At 37.9% G+C, this 15,804-nt stretch overlaps 1 protein-coding gene and 1 non-coding gene across 5 annotated transcripts in view; one reads left to right on the top strand and one right to left on the bottom strand.

The window, feature by feature from the left end:
• Nucleotides 1-15,804, top strand: part of NELL2 (neural EGFL like 2) — a 362,368-nt gene that overhangs the window by 14,021 nt on the left and 332,543 nt on the right. The window lies entirely within an intron of this gene.
• Nucleotides 337-443, bottom strand: LOC111774068 (U6 spliceosomal RNA). Its single transcript, XR_002808912.1, has one exon. It is a non-coding gene; the product is annotated as a U6 spliceosomal RNA (small nuclear RNA).

Below are 15,804 nucleotides of genomic sequence, written 5' to 3'. Positions count from 1 at the left end.
ATAATATTGCCCATTTCCAAAGCAGTTTCTGGAAAGAACAGTCTGTCCATGTTATCACCTCCTGCCTGTGTTTTCACGCTCTTATGACCTGAGGTTGGTTTTGTGTATTAGTCATGGTGTTAAGTCGTTGCTCTCTTACCTCTCTTCTAGTCAGGAAGTACTCAATAATCCAAAGGCATATCAGAAAATGAAAAACTAGTTCAAAGTTGAGAAAGGAATGAGAATTCAATCTGGTGACAATAACTTGTCTTGGGTTTGAATTTGTATGAAGATATTTATATAGGAAGCTTGAATATAGCAAGGCAAGTTGATTTTTTTCTTTTTCTTTCTTTTTTTTAAAATATGGAATACTTCACAAATTTGCATGTCATCCTTGAGCAGGGGCCCTGCTAATCTTCTCTGTATTGTTCCAATTTTAGTATATGTGCTGCCAAAGCAAGCACCAAGGTAATTTCTTCTATGAAGAATATTTATCCAAAACTTACTTGGAATTTACAAATGTACAGAATAAATGTCAAGAGGTTTAATTGCTATAAATTTACCGTTGATACATACATTAAAGCAAATTAAATTTATAATCCCCTTTGAGTCACATTTAGGATCTCATTGTTAAGAATAAGATTCCGAATATTTGATGTTTAGTGGATATAGCTCAGTGGTAGAGCATTTGACTGCAACAGATTTGATGTTTTTCAGTGTGTTTAAATTTTTTTTAAAAGCAAACTAGGCAATGGAGAGATTATGTTCACAAAAATAAAAAGTCCTCTAGATTGTAAAGAAATTAAAGATATATACAATTGCTTTAGTTTCTCAAGACATAATCCAAGACCTTCTTCTCTTCTCTCTGAATACAGTTGCCAATTACCATCTCTAGGTCCATGATTCCTTACAGGATGTCTCTGCCCAACCCTCTCTGCCAAGATCCAGACTCATCTGTGATGCTGTCTACTCAGTATCTGCATATGGATGTGTCATTGGAAACTCAACATGGTCAAAACTAAACTCTTTTACCCGTCCTCTGCTACCCGATTATCTTCTACTTCCTTATTAGAAAGAATGATACCCCGTTCACCCAGCAGCATGAGCCAGAAACCTTGTCCTTATCCTTCACATCTAATCCATCACAATCTTCTGTCTGTTTTTTTTAACTACTTATGCAACCTTTGAATCTGTCTATTCCTTCATAGCTAGCTTCCTGCTCTAAGCCACCCTTATGTCTTATCCAGACTGCTGTAATAGCCCGTAACTCGTCCCTCCATGTTCTCTCTTGTCTGCTTCCAACCATAACCAGGAGCCAGAGAGAAACTTTTAAAAGGCAAATATGATCATTCACTCTGCTTCTGAAAACCCTGCAAAGATTTTCTGTTGTTTACTAGGATAAGGTCAAAATGCTTAAGCTGGCTTCAGTGCCCTCTAGGATCTGGTCACTCCCTGCTTCACCAGACTTGCCTCGATGTAGCCTCTCCTTCACTCTTTGGGCCTGAGCCACCTTGACCTATGAATTTCTGAAGTGTGCTCTATTCTTTCCTGCCTTAAGGCTTCCATCAGTGCTATTTTCTTTGCTTAAAATACTCTTTACTGTCTATTCTTCAAATTAATTTCCATTAGTCCCTAGTGAGCAGTTAACTCCTATTTATTACTCTGCCCAAATATCATTTCCACAGGGAAGCCTGTTTTGATCTTTAGAAAAGGTCACACCTCCTTAATAAGCACTCTGCTATCCTATACCTTTTTTATTCATTCATTCATTCATTTAACAATTATTGGATGTTTACAATGCCACATACTCCTCTAAAAGCTGGGAATGAAATGAGAGGGGACTGACAACGATCATAGGATAAAACAAAGAAGACAATTTCATATAGTGATGAAGATTATAAAGAAAATTAAACAAACTACTGTTAGAGAATGACTTGAGAGAGGTACTTTGGATAGGATGTTGGCGATTGAATTTAACGAAAGATAGTACATTTTGTTCGTTGAATGTTTGTCCTCTCTGCAAGAACATAAGCTCCTGAGAACTGGGATTTTGTCACACTTGCTCACCCAGCATCCCCAGCACTAGGTGCATGCCAGCACATAGCAGAGTCAATAAGTGTTGCCGAATGAATGAGTTGACCTACTGTGTTAATTTCCTAGGGCTACCATAGCAAAGTACCACAAACCAGGTGTCTTAAAACAACCAAAATTTATCCTATCACAGTTCTGGAGGCTAGAAGTCTGAAATCAAGGTTTCAGTAGGGCCGTGCTGCCTCCAAGGCTCTGGGGAAGAATCTTTCCTGGCCTCTTCCTGCTTCTGCTGTGTGCTGGCAGTCCTTGGTGTTCCGTAGCTTGCAGCTGCACACTTCAATCTCGTCTCCATCATTACATGGACTTCTTCTCTATGTGTGTCTGCTCTGTCTCTGTGTCCAAATTTCCCTCTTTTTATAAGGATACCAGTCATTTGATCAGGGCCTACCTTAATACAGCATGACGTCATAGCTTGATTATATCTGCGAAGACCCTATTTCCAAATAAGGTCTCATTTCCAGGTATGGGAGTGGGAGTTAGCACTATGACATATCTTTCTGGGAACACAATTCAACACACAATACCTACTTCTCTAAGTTAAAAGAAAACTGAAGAAGTTAATATTTTAAAAGTTTATATAGTTTATATTGTAGTGTAGTTTTAAAAACATTTTAAAATAAGTTCTATATGGTGTACAAACATTTGAAGAGGTATTAATATTTTACTTTGTGTAAGCATGATAAGTTATTTTTGATTGTTCTGGATTATTTGGTTGAATTCCAACCACACCAATATCTATGCCATCCTGAAAAATCAATACCGTGATACGAACCAAATTAGTCTCGTGTTCTCTCTTCCCTTAGCAGACAAGAGCGAACTTCTTCATATATTAAAAATAAATGAATGTGGAAGGATATTCATGACATTCGCATCATAAAAATTCATCCTGACATTTTTGCAAAGACTGTGTGTGGAATGTTGACATATTTTTGTTATAAAATGACAGTTTTAGTGCAAGTTGTTCTCATTGTGACCAAGGAGAATGAGCAAACAAAAGGAAAAGAATAAGTTACAGTACTATCCACCCGCGAAGTGAGCCTGTCAGGCAACAGAATGACAGAAGTACTTTCTGAAATGGTAGATGAGTTCTTGTGTGTATGATGGGGGAGAGGGAGTCACTAATATTGTCTGCTTTATTTTATCTATCTTAGAAAAATCATTCCTGATTTTTCCATCCAGTGCCATCTTGCCCTCCCTTGAATTCCATTAGCACTTTGAGTTTCCTCAAATGACCCTTACCTCATAATTATTGCTTGAACTATTCCAAGTGCTTTACATACATTTAACTCAGTTAGTCTTTGTAACGGCTCTTTCCCATTGCACAGCTGAGAAACTGAAGCAGAGAGACATTGCATGACTTGTAAGTTGGAGCCACAGTTCAAACCAATCTAACTCATGGGTCTGTGTTCTTACCATCATGTTATATTGCCTATATAGTTAGTGAATTTTAAACTTATTTTATACTCTAGCCGGACTGAAAGCTTCTGAGAACTTGGCCACTATGTCTTTCTTAGATTTGAATCTCCCATAAAATCTAGCTCAGAATCTTGTGAATAGTAGATACTCAATAAATGTTTGCAAATGAATTTGGATTAGACCCTGGTTTGCCTAAGTGTATCTGGTATCTGGATCTCTGATTTCCATATCATGGTTTACATGAGAAGATGATGTTCATTCGGAAAAACAGAATCTTGAATAGATATGAATAAAATAAGGGAACTGACAAATGTTGGTGTGGGTGCTTCCAGCCTGCATCTTAGGTGCTTCTTTCCTCCTCCCCAAGTTCCCATCTCTATCTATAAAAATTTGCCTTTAGTTTGGGATGGCAAAAATTTTCAGTGAGAATAGCTTTAAGTGTTACCCCTTAAAGAATATTTATCTTTTTACAGAAATTAATCACTTCAGTAATTTCTGCCATCACTCAACAGCTGAGGGAGGTACTTATTTGAGCGGTAGGGCTACTGTCTACTTTTAGTGTATGATTTTTCAGAAATTATACCCATTTTCATGTAAAATCTCATTCTATAGATCTGTTGGTAACTTTTGCACTTGTTTGCACTCTATGTATAAATAAAAGATTAATTAAAAGCAAATAAAAACTTTAATCTTCGCTTTTAAATCTGGCAGTTCTGAAATCATGTAGCCATGTTGGTATTCATTTGCTTATAGGAAATTCTGCTACATAAGAATGTAAATTTAATTTTGCCTTTTTCTTATGTGATATGTGCATCACAAACCTGTGGGGAATAGATGAGCTTTAATAAAACTAAAAAATAAATGAAATGGAATGTTAATAAACTTTGTAGCTCATTAAACATTTGGATTCATTGAATATATATCTATTAATTTTAGGTGAGACTACATTAGGAAACCTTTGTTATCTGAAGGCTGTAATTAAATGAATAATGTATTCAAATTCAATACAAAACATTTTCTTCCACCTCTTTTTACTGACAATTCTTTAGTAAGAAATCTCGAGGAACTGAAAGACTTAAAAAGTAATGATTGAAAATGCAAATATAGCAATTTATATTTCTTTGTAAAGAATAAGAATTTAAAAGATACGTCCAAATGGTTTCTCTACTCACTCATTATTATCTTCTTAATCTATTCTAACATTTGTGATTTCATCATTTTATTAAGAAAGTGCACTTGTCTCTTAACCCTCTTTATTGTTCTGTTCCATCTGTATATTTGAAAATTCTCCTTAGATTCTATTAAAATACATATCCTCCAAATTATTCTGTTTTCTTTCTCTGTAGAATATTCCTCTTTCTTTTGAGAAGCTCTAAAGTTTCTGACCTAAGGTCAATCCATATGTAAAGACTTTATTTTGAAAATTATTTTTTTCTACTATACTACCATCAATTATCCAGAAAATAAACATCAGCTTATGATTGCATGACTATAAAAAATGTGAACACTCTCTTTTGGGGGGGTATTTGGTTTCTTTTGGAATTTGGGTTTATTTTTGACATTGCATTATGTATTAGTTCTCTAGGGCTGCTGTAACAAAGTACCACAAACTGGATATCAACAGAAATTGATTGTCTCATAGTTCTGGAGGCCAGAAGTCTAAAACCAAGGTGCTGGCCGAGTTGGTTTCTTCCGAGGGCTGTTCCAAGCCTCTCACCTAGCTTCCGCTGCTTTGCTGGCCATCTCTGTGTTCCTCGGCTTGTGGATGCATCATCCTGATCTCTACCTTCATGTTCCCATGGCGTTTTTTCCTGTGTGTGTCTCTGTGTCCAAGTTTCTTCTTTGTATAAGGATACAGTCATATTGGATTAGAGCCCACCCTAACGACCTCGCGTGAGATTCTGATTTACAATAAGAAACATATTTGGTCTTTGTCCTGATTTCTAGCACAGAGCTCTGAAAACCCTAGGAATTTCCTAAGTGATAAGAGCACTAAAGGTGTCTTTTGTTCGGTTAATGAGGTGAATTTTAGAAAGCACCTGAGGATGGCGGATGGTTGCCAGTGGAGCTGGCCATGTGATTGGAGGGTTGGAGCTTTCAGTCCAGGGAGGGGAGAGGGGCTGGAGATTGACTCAGTAACGGATGGCTAATGAGTTAACTAATCATGCCTGTTTAATAAAGCCTCTATAATAACTCCAAAGGGGTCAGAGTGCTTCCGGGTTGGTGAACACAGGAAGATAGTGGGAGCCTGTCTCACCTGGAGAGGGCATGGAAGCTCCACGCCCGTTCCTCATGCCTTGCCCTATGCATCTCTTCCATCTGGCTCTTCCTGAGTTATATCTTTTTATAATAAACTGGTGATCTGGTAAATAAAATATTTCTTTGAGTTGTTTGAGCCACTCTAGCAAATTAAACCGAGGAGAGGATCTTGGGAACCTTTGATTTATAGCCAGTCGGTCAGAAGCACAGGTAACAATCTGGAGTTGTGACTGGCGTCTGAAGGTAGGGGGAGGGGGACTGGGGTGGGGCGGGGCAGTCTTTCAGGACTGAACCCTTAACCTGTAGAATCTTATGCAATCCCTAGGTAGATAGTGTCAGGACTGAGTTGAATTGTAGGACATCCAGCTGGTGTCCTGAAACTTGCTTGTTGGTATGGGGACACGCCCACACATGGGACGTGGTACCAGAACCTATTTACCTCATCTTAACCTGATCATCCGCAAAGACTGTGTTTCCATATTTCCTTTTTCTATTGCTGAAAAAACTGAGGCTTAGCAAGGTTCAAAAATTCTTAGAGATAGGCAGGTGTATCATTTAGGATGTTTGTGGCTACAGGTAACTGAATACCCCCAAGGTGGCTTACACGGAGCATTTATTTTCTCATGTTTGAAGAGACCTGGCAACAGAGTAGTTGAAGGGCTGGCTAATTCATCGAGGACTCAAGCTCTTTCTATTTTTTTCCTCTGTCATTCTCAGCATGTTGACTGTCTTTGTCAGGTCCCTTTGGGGTTGTATGCATATACCCTCAATGAGGAAGGTGGAAAACTATATTTGTGGTCTTAACAGCTTTTACATTGGGAATCAGGGACTGCCTGCAAGGAGGAAAGAGAAGCAATGAATGACTGTTCGGTAGTGTCCGTCATAGGAGGGGGGCTCTTAATCTCCTCTGCATGCTACCTTACGAAGGCTTTTAATAGAAAGCCTCCTTTTGGAAGCTAAAGATAGATCATTCACATAGCCTGACATAAAACTGTTTGCGAACAAGGGTGGAAGAATGAGGCTTCATGATATGTTTGGATATGAATTGGTTAAAGGTACTTTTAAATCTACTTTGCCTGTGCAAATATGAAAAAGAACTAGGGTTCTGAGGTTTTCTGATTGGCAAGAGAATCTACACACACGTCTGTGTCTACACCCACACACTTGCACATGAGTATGCCAAATTAACCCAAGGCTAGTGAGGTCATTGTGCAGGACAAGTGATTAATACAAACTATAATAGATCAATGTAAAATACAATTGAAATTTTTATGACTTTATGAAATTCTCCCAAAACATATTTTGCAAGCTTTGGGTTACTCTCCAAATGGACCAAGATGCTCATTAGCAAAATAATTTAAGAACAAGAGCACCCTTTTCTCTTTACTCTAAATGTGAGACTAGCACAACAGAGAGGATCTGTACCTTAAGATATATAACAGGGCATGGTCAAATTTAATTGTAAATATCTTGTTTCTCATTAAATTCTACCACTACTGCCGTCCAAGATTTAGCATCCATTGATGATTTCTACCTGAATAAATTTTTACTATGATGGTTGCATCCACTTTTGGAAGCCACACTTTAAAGGAAGTTTAGCTAAAGTGGAAGTGTTTTGGGTAGAGTGACCAGGACCCACAAAGGACTTGAAACGTTCAAACAACAACGGTATTACTTTTCTACTGCTGCAAACCAATTTTCACAAACTCAGTGGCTCAAAACAACACACTATTAATTGTCTCAAAGTTCCTGTGGCTCAGGAGTCTGGGCACAGTTTAACTGGCCCTCTGCTTGGGGCCTCACAGGCTGCATTTTCGTCTAGAGGATTGGCTGAGAGAGAATCTGCTTCTGAGTTCACTTGGGTTGTTGGCAACATTCATTTCGTTGAAGCTCTATGACTGGGAGCTCTGAGTTTTCCCCATTGTTTGCTGTTGGCTGGAGGCCCTGGAGGCCACCTGCACTTCCTTGAGGCCATCCCCAGTACCTTCCATGTGAGCTTCTGTATCATGACCCTGACTTCATCAAGCCCACAGGAGCATCTCTCCTGCTTGGGATCTCCAGCTTCAGGGAGAGTCCAGTCTTTTAAGGGCTTTCCCCTGATTAAGTCAGGCCCACCTAGTATAGTCTTCCCTTTGGTTAAGTCAAAATAAACTTATTTGAGACCTTACTTATATCTGGAAAATATCCTCATCTTTGCCATATTCTGTAGATTAGAAGCAAGTCACAGGTCCCACATACACTCAAGGGGAGAGCATTATGCAGGATGTGAACACCAAGGAGTGCGAATCATGGGGCCACCCTAGGCTCTGTCCACCACATTTCCCTAGAGAAGGCTCAGAGGGACATGATAGCACTGTGATGGCCATGTGGAATGTGTTATCTCCCTCAAACCCCATTCGTTATTATTATCCTCTTTTTACAGATGTGGAAGCTGAGATTCAGGACAGACAACTTGGCTGGGGGCCCTCACTTAGGAAGTGGTTGGGCTGAGTCTGTCTGAATTCAAATCTTGCACACGCTGAATGTTATAATGTCCCTTATTCTATTGTAAATTCATCAAGGAGTCAAACTGAGACTAATAGATGGAAGTTTTAAGGAGATGGATCACGTGACATTTTCTAATAGTAACCCTGCTGTGGTGTGGAGAGAACTTAATTTGGGGCAGTGTTTCTCCATCCTGGCTGCATGTTAGAATCATCTGGGGAGCTTTGAAAATATACTGATTCTCAGGGATCCCCCAATCATATCAGTAAATGAGAGTCTCTGTGGGGTAGGCCTCAGTCACTTTTGTGTTTTTATGTTTTCTTATCAGTAAATGTCTCAGGTAAAATGTTTAGTTTGAGCGACATAAGAATGGAATACATAACAGGCTGAAGTGATGTTTGGGTTGTGATGAAATGGGTCATTCTGGAAGATGGTGGATTCTCTATCCATCAACATGTTTCAGTAAAAATAACCTAGCTGCTTGGCAGGAGTGTTACACGGGGAATTGAGAACGGGTGCTTGGTTGGACTGGGAGCCCTTTAAAATCTCTTCTGATCTTGAGAGTCTATGACTCTATAATGCTAGTGTTCAATATGGGTTAAATATGACTTAGAATGGGCCAACCAGAAGGTGCTCAAATTTTGTCATGTTCTTGACTTCCGTTCTTTGCACACCTCTCTTCCAGGAAAATCGGTGTGTTGTGTCGAGGAAGGTAGATTTGTGGTTATAATGCTGGATGCAGTGAGGAGTGCTAGAGAGGTGTGATGGAGAAGAGAAGGCTCTAGAGATTTTATTGGAAAGAAGACTAAGAAAAACTCACAACGATGGCCTATTTAATATTAGTTTCCACAATATTCCAGAATTCTTGTGCTTCACGCCCCCACCTCAATTATAATAATTTCCATTTTTAAAAATGTGAGTCTTGTGCAATGGTTGAATAATATCAATTTCTTTTTAGCTTATTTAGATCTTGAAGGCATTTCATTTACTTGATTTTCTTTTACTTACTGTTCAGGTTGTTTTTATGTTTTCAACTTTCTTGCCTTTATACTTTTTTTCCTTCATTTGATTTCCCTTGTCTATTTCCTTTATAAAATTTTAATTTCTTTCTCAGCTTCTTCATCTTCATGCCTTTAAGTCTGCAGTTATTTGCAGATTTCCTACAGTGGAGGTTGGCCTGTTGATTGCCTGTCATCTGCTGACTCAGCACCCTCTATTACATGTTACTTGTTAAATTATGTAGGCTTTTCCAATACTTTCACTTTGATTTAAACATCCTTGAAATATATAATGCAGATTTTAGAAATTTAAATATAGTAGGTGATGAAATATTACGTTTTAGAAAGTGGTGATTGTGAATATGCATTAAAGGTGTTTGCAAAAGCTTTTAGATTACTCTGCAGCTGAGCATCTTCCAGCCCGACTCTGTCTGCATCCTGTTGAAACCAATGGCGAGGATTGATGAGCGATATTTTTTAAGAAGGACAATGGGCTGAAACTTCATCCATACAATTAACACAAATTCCCAAGCAGTGGTGGAGGTGATTTTATGATACTTTCCCCACTTTTCGCATCTGTTTCCAGAAAATGCAGACAGCAGAGTCTTTGAGGCAACTGTTCTGCATTCTAATGGCCGCTTCTTAGTAAAATGTTGTCTGACCTTGGGCTCCACATTTCTATTTTGAAGAAGCTTCAGAATAAGTTTCAAATTATTGGAGAGAGACTTGTAATCTCCACTTACTTCCAAGTATAGTACTTTTAATTCCCACATGTCCTGCCGGTCACCAGTACAATTACGTGGTCACAGAAGATGAAGACCAGAATGGGAATTCTTTAGGAACACGTTACGTATGTTTCATTCCCTTATTAGTGTTCTGTGGTTGTTGTTTAAGATCAGATGGTAAACAAGGATGAGAAACATGTCCTTCATTTACTAAGAAGACAAGATAACCTTGACTATGAAATAAAGCAAAATGCAATTGGGAAGCAATTAAAAAGTATTGACTCAGACTCTAACAATTAGTTACATATTTTGTATCTTTCTAATCGCCTTCATTTTTGTAAATTTTGCTACTTAGACATTTGCAAAAAGTGTATTATTTTTATCATTATGATTTTCCAGTGGATATTGTGAAAATGAGTTCTCTTGAAAGTTTCTTTTTTTTTTTTTTTTCTGACTCTACCCAGTCTCTTTATTTTTGATGCTATCTTCACTGATGACTCTTAAAATTATATCTCCAGCTCAGGCCTCTCTCCAAATTCCAAGAGTATATATTCAAAAGCCTACTCAACACCTCCACTTTCATTTAACATCCACTAAGTATTTATTGAGCAGCTATTTTGTGCTAAGCACTGTTCTAGCCTCTGGGAATATATCAGAGAACCAAACACAGAAAAAAATTCTGTCCTCATGATGGTTTCATTCTATTGAGGAGATTCAGTGATATAAATAAGGAAAATATATGGGGGTGTTAGATGGTGTTAAGTGCTACGTAGAGAAAATTCTGGGAAGGATGATAGGAAATATGTGTGTCTGGTGGTTTGCAAGTTTAAAAGAGGTGGTCAGGGAAAACCTTATTGATAAGGTGACATTTGAGCAAAGTGCTGAAAGAGGCGAGGGGTGAGCCATGTGGACATCTGTAGGAAGAACATTGCAAGCGGAAAGAACAGCATGTGCAAAGGCCTGACTGGATTGTTCTAGAAACAGTAAGGATGCCGGAGAGACTGAAATGGAACAGGGCAAGGCACAATGAGATCAGACGGGTGACATGAACCGGGTCATGGAAGGCTTGGCTAGGACGTTAGCTTATACTTCAAATAAGATGGAAAACTGCTGAGGGTTTTGGACAGAGAAGTGGCACTCATGTGAGTTATGTTGTAACGGGATCACTCTTTTGGATGCTGTTTTGAGCGTTGACTGAAGGGAAGGACGGTAGCAGGGAGACCAATTAGGATGGTGGCTTGGCCCCAGGTGGTTGTGGGTAGAGGGGGTAAGTGCTCAGATTCTGGATAAATATTGAAGGGGAGTGGAGAGGATACACTGCGCAATTGGATGTGGGATGTGAGGGAAATGATTAAGATTTTTGACCTGAGAATCAGAATGATCAGTCAGCGTTTACTGAAATGGGGAATATGCTTTTATTCAATCTGAAGGGAAAAAAAGCCTTTTAGACTTTATTATTATGAAATGTCTATGAGAAGACTTCTCAGTTTTAATCGTCAAAATTTAAGTTCTTAAACTCTTTCTTACAATTTTAATTTTAAGGTAACTCTGAAAACCTTTTTTTTTTTTAATTCTGTAAAGAAGGTAGAGTGACCTGAATTGTCAAGCAGCTATGATTTCAGTGTGGATCATGTTGTTTTCTTTAAAATATATTAATGTTCATGAATTTTTTTAGTATATTAAGACTTAGAATTTCTTTGGTAAATTCACAACTATTTGTAATTTGAAACATAATTCTGAATCCTGCCTTCCCCTCCCAGTTATCTCTGGTTACTGTTTTTGGATTGGGAAGGAGAAAAGTCACCGTATTGTATTCATCTTTGTTCTAACTCTAGTTTGAAAGCTGACTTTTCAAAATAACATTTTTTTCTAACTATAAAAATAGTAGATACTGATTTTGGACAATTTGAAAAATTGGAAGAAGTATAAAGAAGAAACTAGCAATTAAGTGTGTTCCTTCATCCTGCTGTTCCATTTTTGTATCCTGACTTTTTTAACCAGGTGTGCAGAGAAAATGATGAGAGCGAGCAGACCATGGCTCGCTCCTAGGGTAAAGATGGATGTTTAGTAAAGTTTCCTACTTAAGGGAAGAGCCCAAATGGCTTTATGTTATCACATTTTCACCAGTCTCTAAATAGCCTACTGACTTATTACAAACATTTTCCAGAGTAAATGTGCAATAAAATACTTTGGGAAAGGGAAGAAAAACTTTGTCTGACCCTAGCATATTTATTTTATTGACTTAAAAAAACATATTATGCTTACTATATGCCAAGCACTGTTCTAAGCACTTTGTAAATATTAACTTACTCAATTTATCTAATCATCAGAACAACTTCTGTATTAGATACCGTTACAATTCCCATTTTAGAGGGGAGAAAAATGCAGCACAGATTGGGTAAGTAATTTGCCCAAGGTCACACAGCTAGAAAGTGGGGTAGCTAGGATTTAAATCCAGGCAGTTAAGCTTCTGAGTCTCCACTCCTAACTACTACGACACTGTGATGAACTTGGAGCCTTTACGGTAAGAATCCAAGTTCATTTTTGTTTTGTTCAGATTAATCCAGTAAGAATCTAATATTACTTTTATTCATATGACCATAATTTGAATTTATAAGGCTTGTGTGCTTTTATGCACTATTAGGTATAGCATGAAGAAGATACTAAATAAATGTTTATTGGGTGGAGGAGTAGATATATGATGTCATATATGGGAAACCAATTTATTTTGCAGTGATTTCTTTATTGCCCCAGTAGCATTTTTCATTCCCACAGAACATTAGTTTTCTACTATGCTCCTAAAAAGGGGGAGGGGTGTTCTCTGGTTAAATTAGTTTGTAAAACTGTTTATTTATTTTCTTCCTGAGATTCACAATGTGTAGTAGTATATTAAGAAGTGCAGAGAAGTCTAGAGTAAATAAATCTTTTAAATTTTGCTTAACCTTGTTCAATCAAACATGCTGTCTTTTCACGTAATGTCCGACAACATTCTATAGAACTGATATTCTATGGAACACACTTTGGCAAATAACTACTTAACAGGAGTAAGGATAAACAGTCTACTTAGTCTAACAGACTACTTAACTGTCTTAAAAATAAATTACTTCCAAGGCTACATTTCCAATTTCATTTTACAAGTTTGTCATCCATTGTTTCTCCTCATAAGCCACACCTCTCTCTTTGCAATTAACTAAATGTCCTGTGCGTTCTCATTCCTCTAAGTTTTACTGATGCATTTCCCTCTGAGTGAGCTTCTCTTTTCCCAATACCTCGCTCTCCCAGCACACAGACACACATAGGCTTCCTTCAGTCTGAACTCCAACTCAATCCTCAAGTCCTCAAGGCCCAGTTCACATCACCTGTGGCCCTCCTCTGACTCGGAAAGATGTGCTCACCCTCCTTTTTGGTCCCCTAGTATTTGGCATATACATGTATATTGCACATACATATTTTGTTTATGTGCATGTCTTTCCCTCTAGTTTGTGGATGACTTGAAGGCAGGGATGTGTCTCCTACTCATTTTTGTTTCCCCAGCGTCTATCACATAGTAAATATTCAGTCATGACACACAGCTACCTTGAAAAGCATCTCTAGTTTTCATTTACTTTTAATTTTGATACATTCACTGAAACTAGATTGCCTATAAGAGCTTTGTAGTTTTCTTTTTTGGGGGAGGCAAAGATTAAACAGATACATTTACTTTTTTTCTGGTGTTTCATCTACTTATCTTTGTGAAAGATTATAATTTGTGAGTATAATTTAAAATCTAACTGGGAATATTTTGTGTTTGCTGCTAAATCAAAATGCCATCATTTAGCTAAATGGTCACCCCTGGAAATGTATGTTTTCCTTAATAGTCTCCTTACGTTTGAACAGATTTAATCAATGTTCAGAATGATTGGAACAATTCTCTGAAACCTACACATTTCCCTGCTGACTTACAGTAGTTAGAATACTCTGGGAGGAAATAATCTCATTAAACGGCTCAATCATTTCCTTCCTTATCATTCCTCCTGCTCCCATATTTAAAAAATATTAGTTTATTTTTAGAGGTAACTGCTTATTCAGTTTTTGAGCATTGTATTGATTTCATAATTTCTCTGTTCTTGTGTGCTCTGTGTAAGGTATTTTTTAAGGTCAAATACTTTCAAAGTAAATCTAAATAAATTATGGCAGCTAACTCTCCTTTCAGAGACAGTCGAAGTGCATTAGTTGTATGGGTTCTTTTCTGAAGAACTCCTTCAACAGAGTGGAAAGGCGTGATCCAGCCTTAAAGATGTCACGGTGATTTACCCACTACTTAATAGATTCCTTTTTAACTTGATTGTTGAATTATCTGTTTTTCTAGTGTGGTCATTAACACTCTGTAAAAGGCAAAAGCAGGTTCCCATTCCTAATGAGGAATACCTTATCTTTATAGCCCAAAGGTTCATCAACTCATTTACTTTGGACTTTTTGTTGAATATGCTCTTATTTTTTGAATGTTTTAGCTCCTGGCTCACTTCTGCTTCTTCCAACATGACTTCTGCCATAATTCTTAAAGATTTTGATATCCACCTGAATGATCCTTCTACTACTCTAGCCACTTGGTTCCTTGACCTCCTTTCCTTCAGTGATCTTGTTCTGTATCCTTCCTCAGACACATCCCTTTGTTCCTTCAAGACTATATTATAACTAATAATTGCAGCCTTGCCATAATCTCGAGTCCACGCGTCTTTCTCTGGTTATAAACTCTTATCCTCAGTTTACTTCCTAATACCCCAATTCAACAATCCTTTGTCTCTACTTGCCTTTTATCCCTCATTTCCTTCCTATTTTACCACCTTTTTAACCTAGCTCAAATTTCACGATTTGTACATACCCTCTATACCTTGGCCATCATAAGACTGGTTAAATATAACTCTTCTTCTGTTCCTAATCTATCCTGTGTATCTTCCCATGCTTATTGGTCTCACTTCAAATTCTTGACCCCTAAACTCAAGTCAACTTATACTGCTTCCTGGCCATCATATTTTCCCATGCCACCCATACTTCCATACTCTTAAATGTCTATTTCATACCTTCTTCCTTTTCCCCAAACTTCCAACATTTCTACCCCTTCCTAACTTTAGGGAGATGAGATGAGGAAGATGAGAAAATAGAAGCAATCAGAAGAGAACATCCTTAAATGCCACTGCGTTTAAACACCTTCTGCTTTTGTGTGTCTAAGCTCTGTCTTCTCTCGTTAGTATGGATGAAAGACTATCCAAGTTTCCAGCAAAGGCTAATCCGCTACTTAGTATTAGATTCCGTTTCTCGAATGTACTCAAGAACGTCACTCCAGTGATTCTCCCTCTTTTCTCTTCAATCACCAATTTTCATCTCCCTAATGGTTCTTTCCTGCCGTCTGACAAACGTACTGTTATATCTTCCATTTTAAAACAAAAATAAAGACAACTTCCTTTGATGCTTTTGTCCCTTCTCTCCTGCTACCATTGCATTTTTCTCCTTCCCTTTAGAGCAGAATTGTTCCAAAAAGTTGTCTGTCTTCACTGTCTCTAATTTCATTGCTCTCATTTCCTCTTGAATCATTCCAAATAGGCTTCTTCTCCCATCATTCAACTGAAATAGCTCTGGTCAAGGTTACTGCTGCCTTCCATGTTGCTAACTCCAAAGATCGAATAGCAATCCTCATTTTCCTTGACCTACAAGCGACATTTGGCACTGCTGTGACTCTGCCCTCTTTTGGTTTTGCTCCTAATTCACTGGCTTATTGTTTTCAGTCCTTTGCTCTGTCTTTCTCTTCTTTCAGAATTCTTAACGTTGGAGTGCTCCAGATTATTCTCTTCCCCTCCATTCTCATAGTGTTTGTG

Source organism: Equus caballus, chromosome 6 (assembly GCF_041296265.1).
Source record: "Equus caballus isolate H_3958 breed thoroughbred chromosome 6, TB-T2T, whole genome shotgun sequence".
Classification (NCBI taxonomy): Eukaryota; Metazoa; Chordata; class Mammalia; order Perissodactyla; family Equidae; genus Equus; species Equus caballus.
This window is presented reverse-complemented; position numbering and strand designations above follow the sequence as displayed.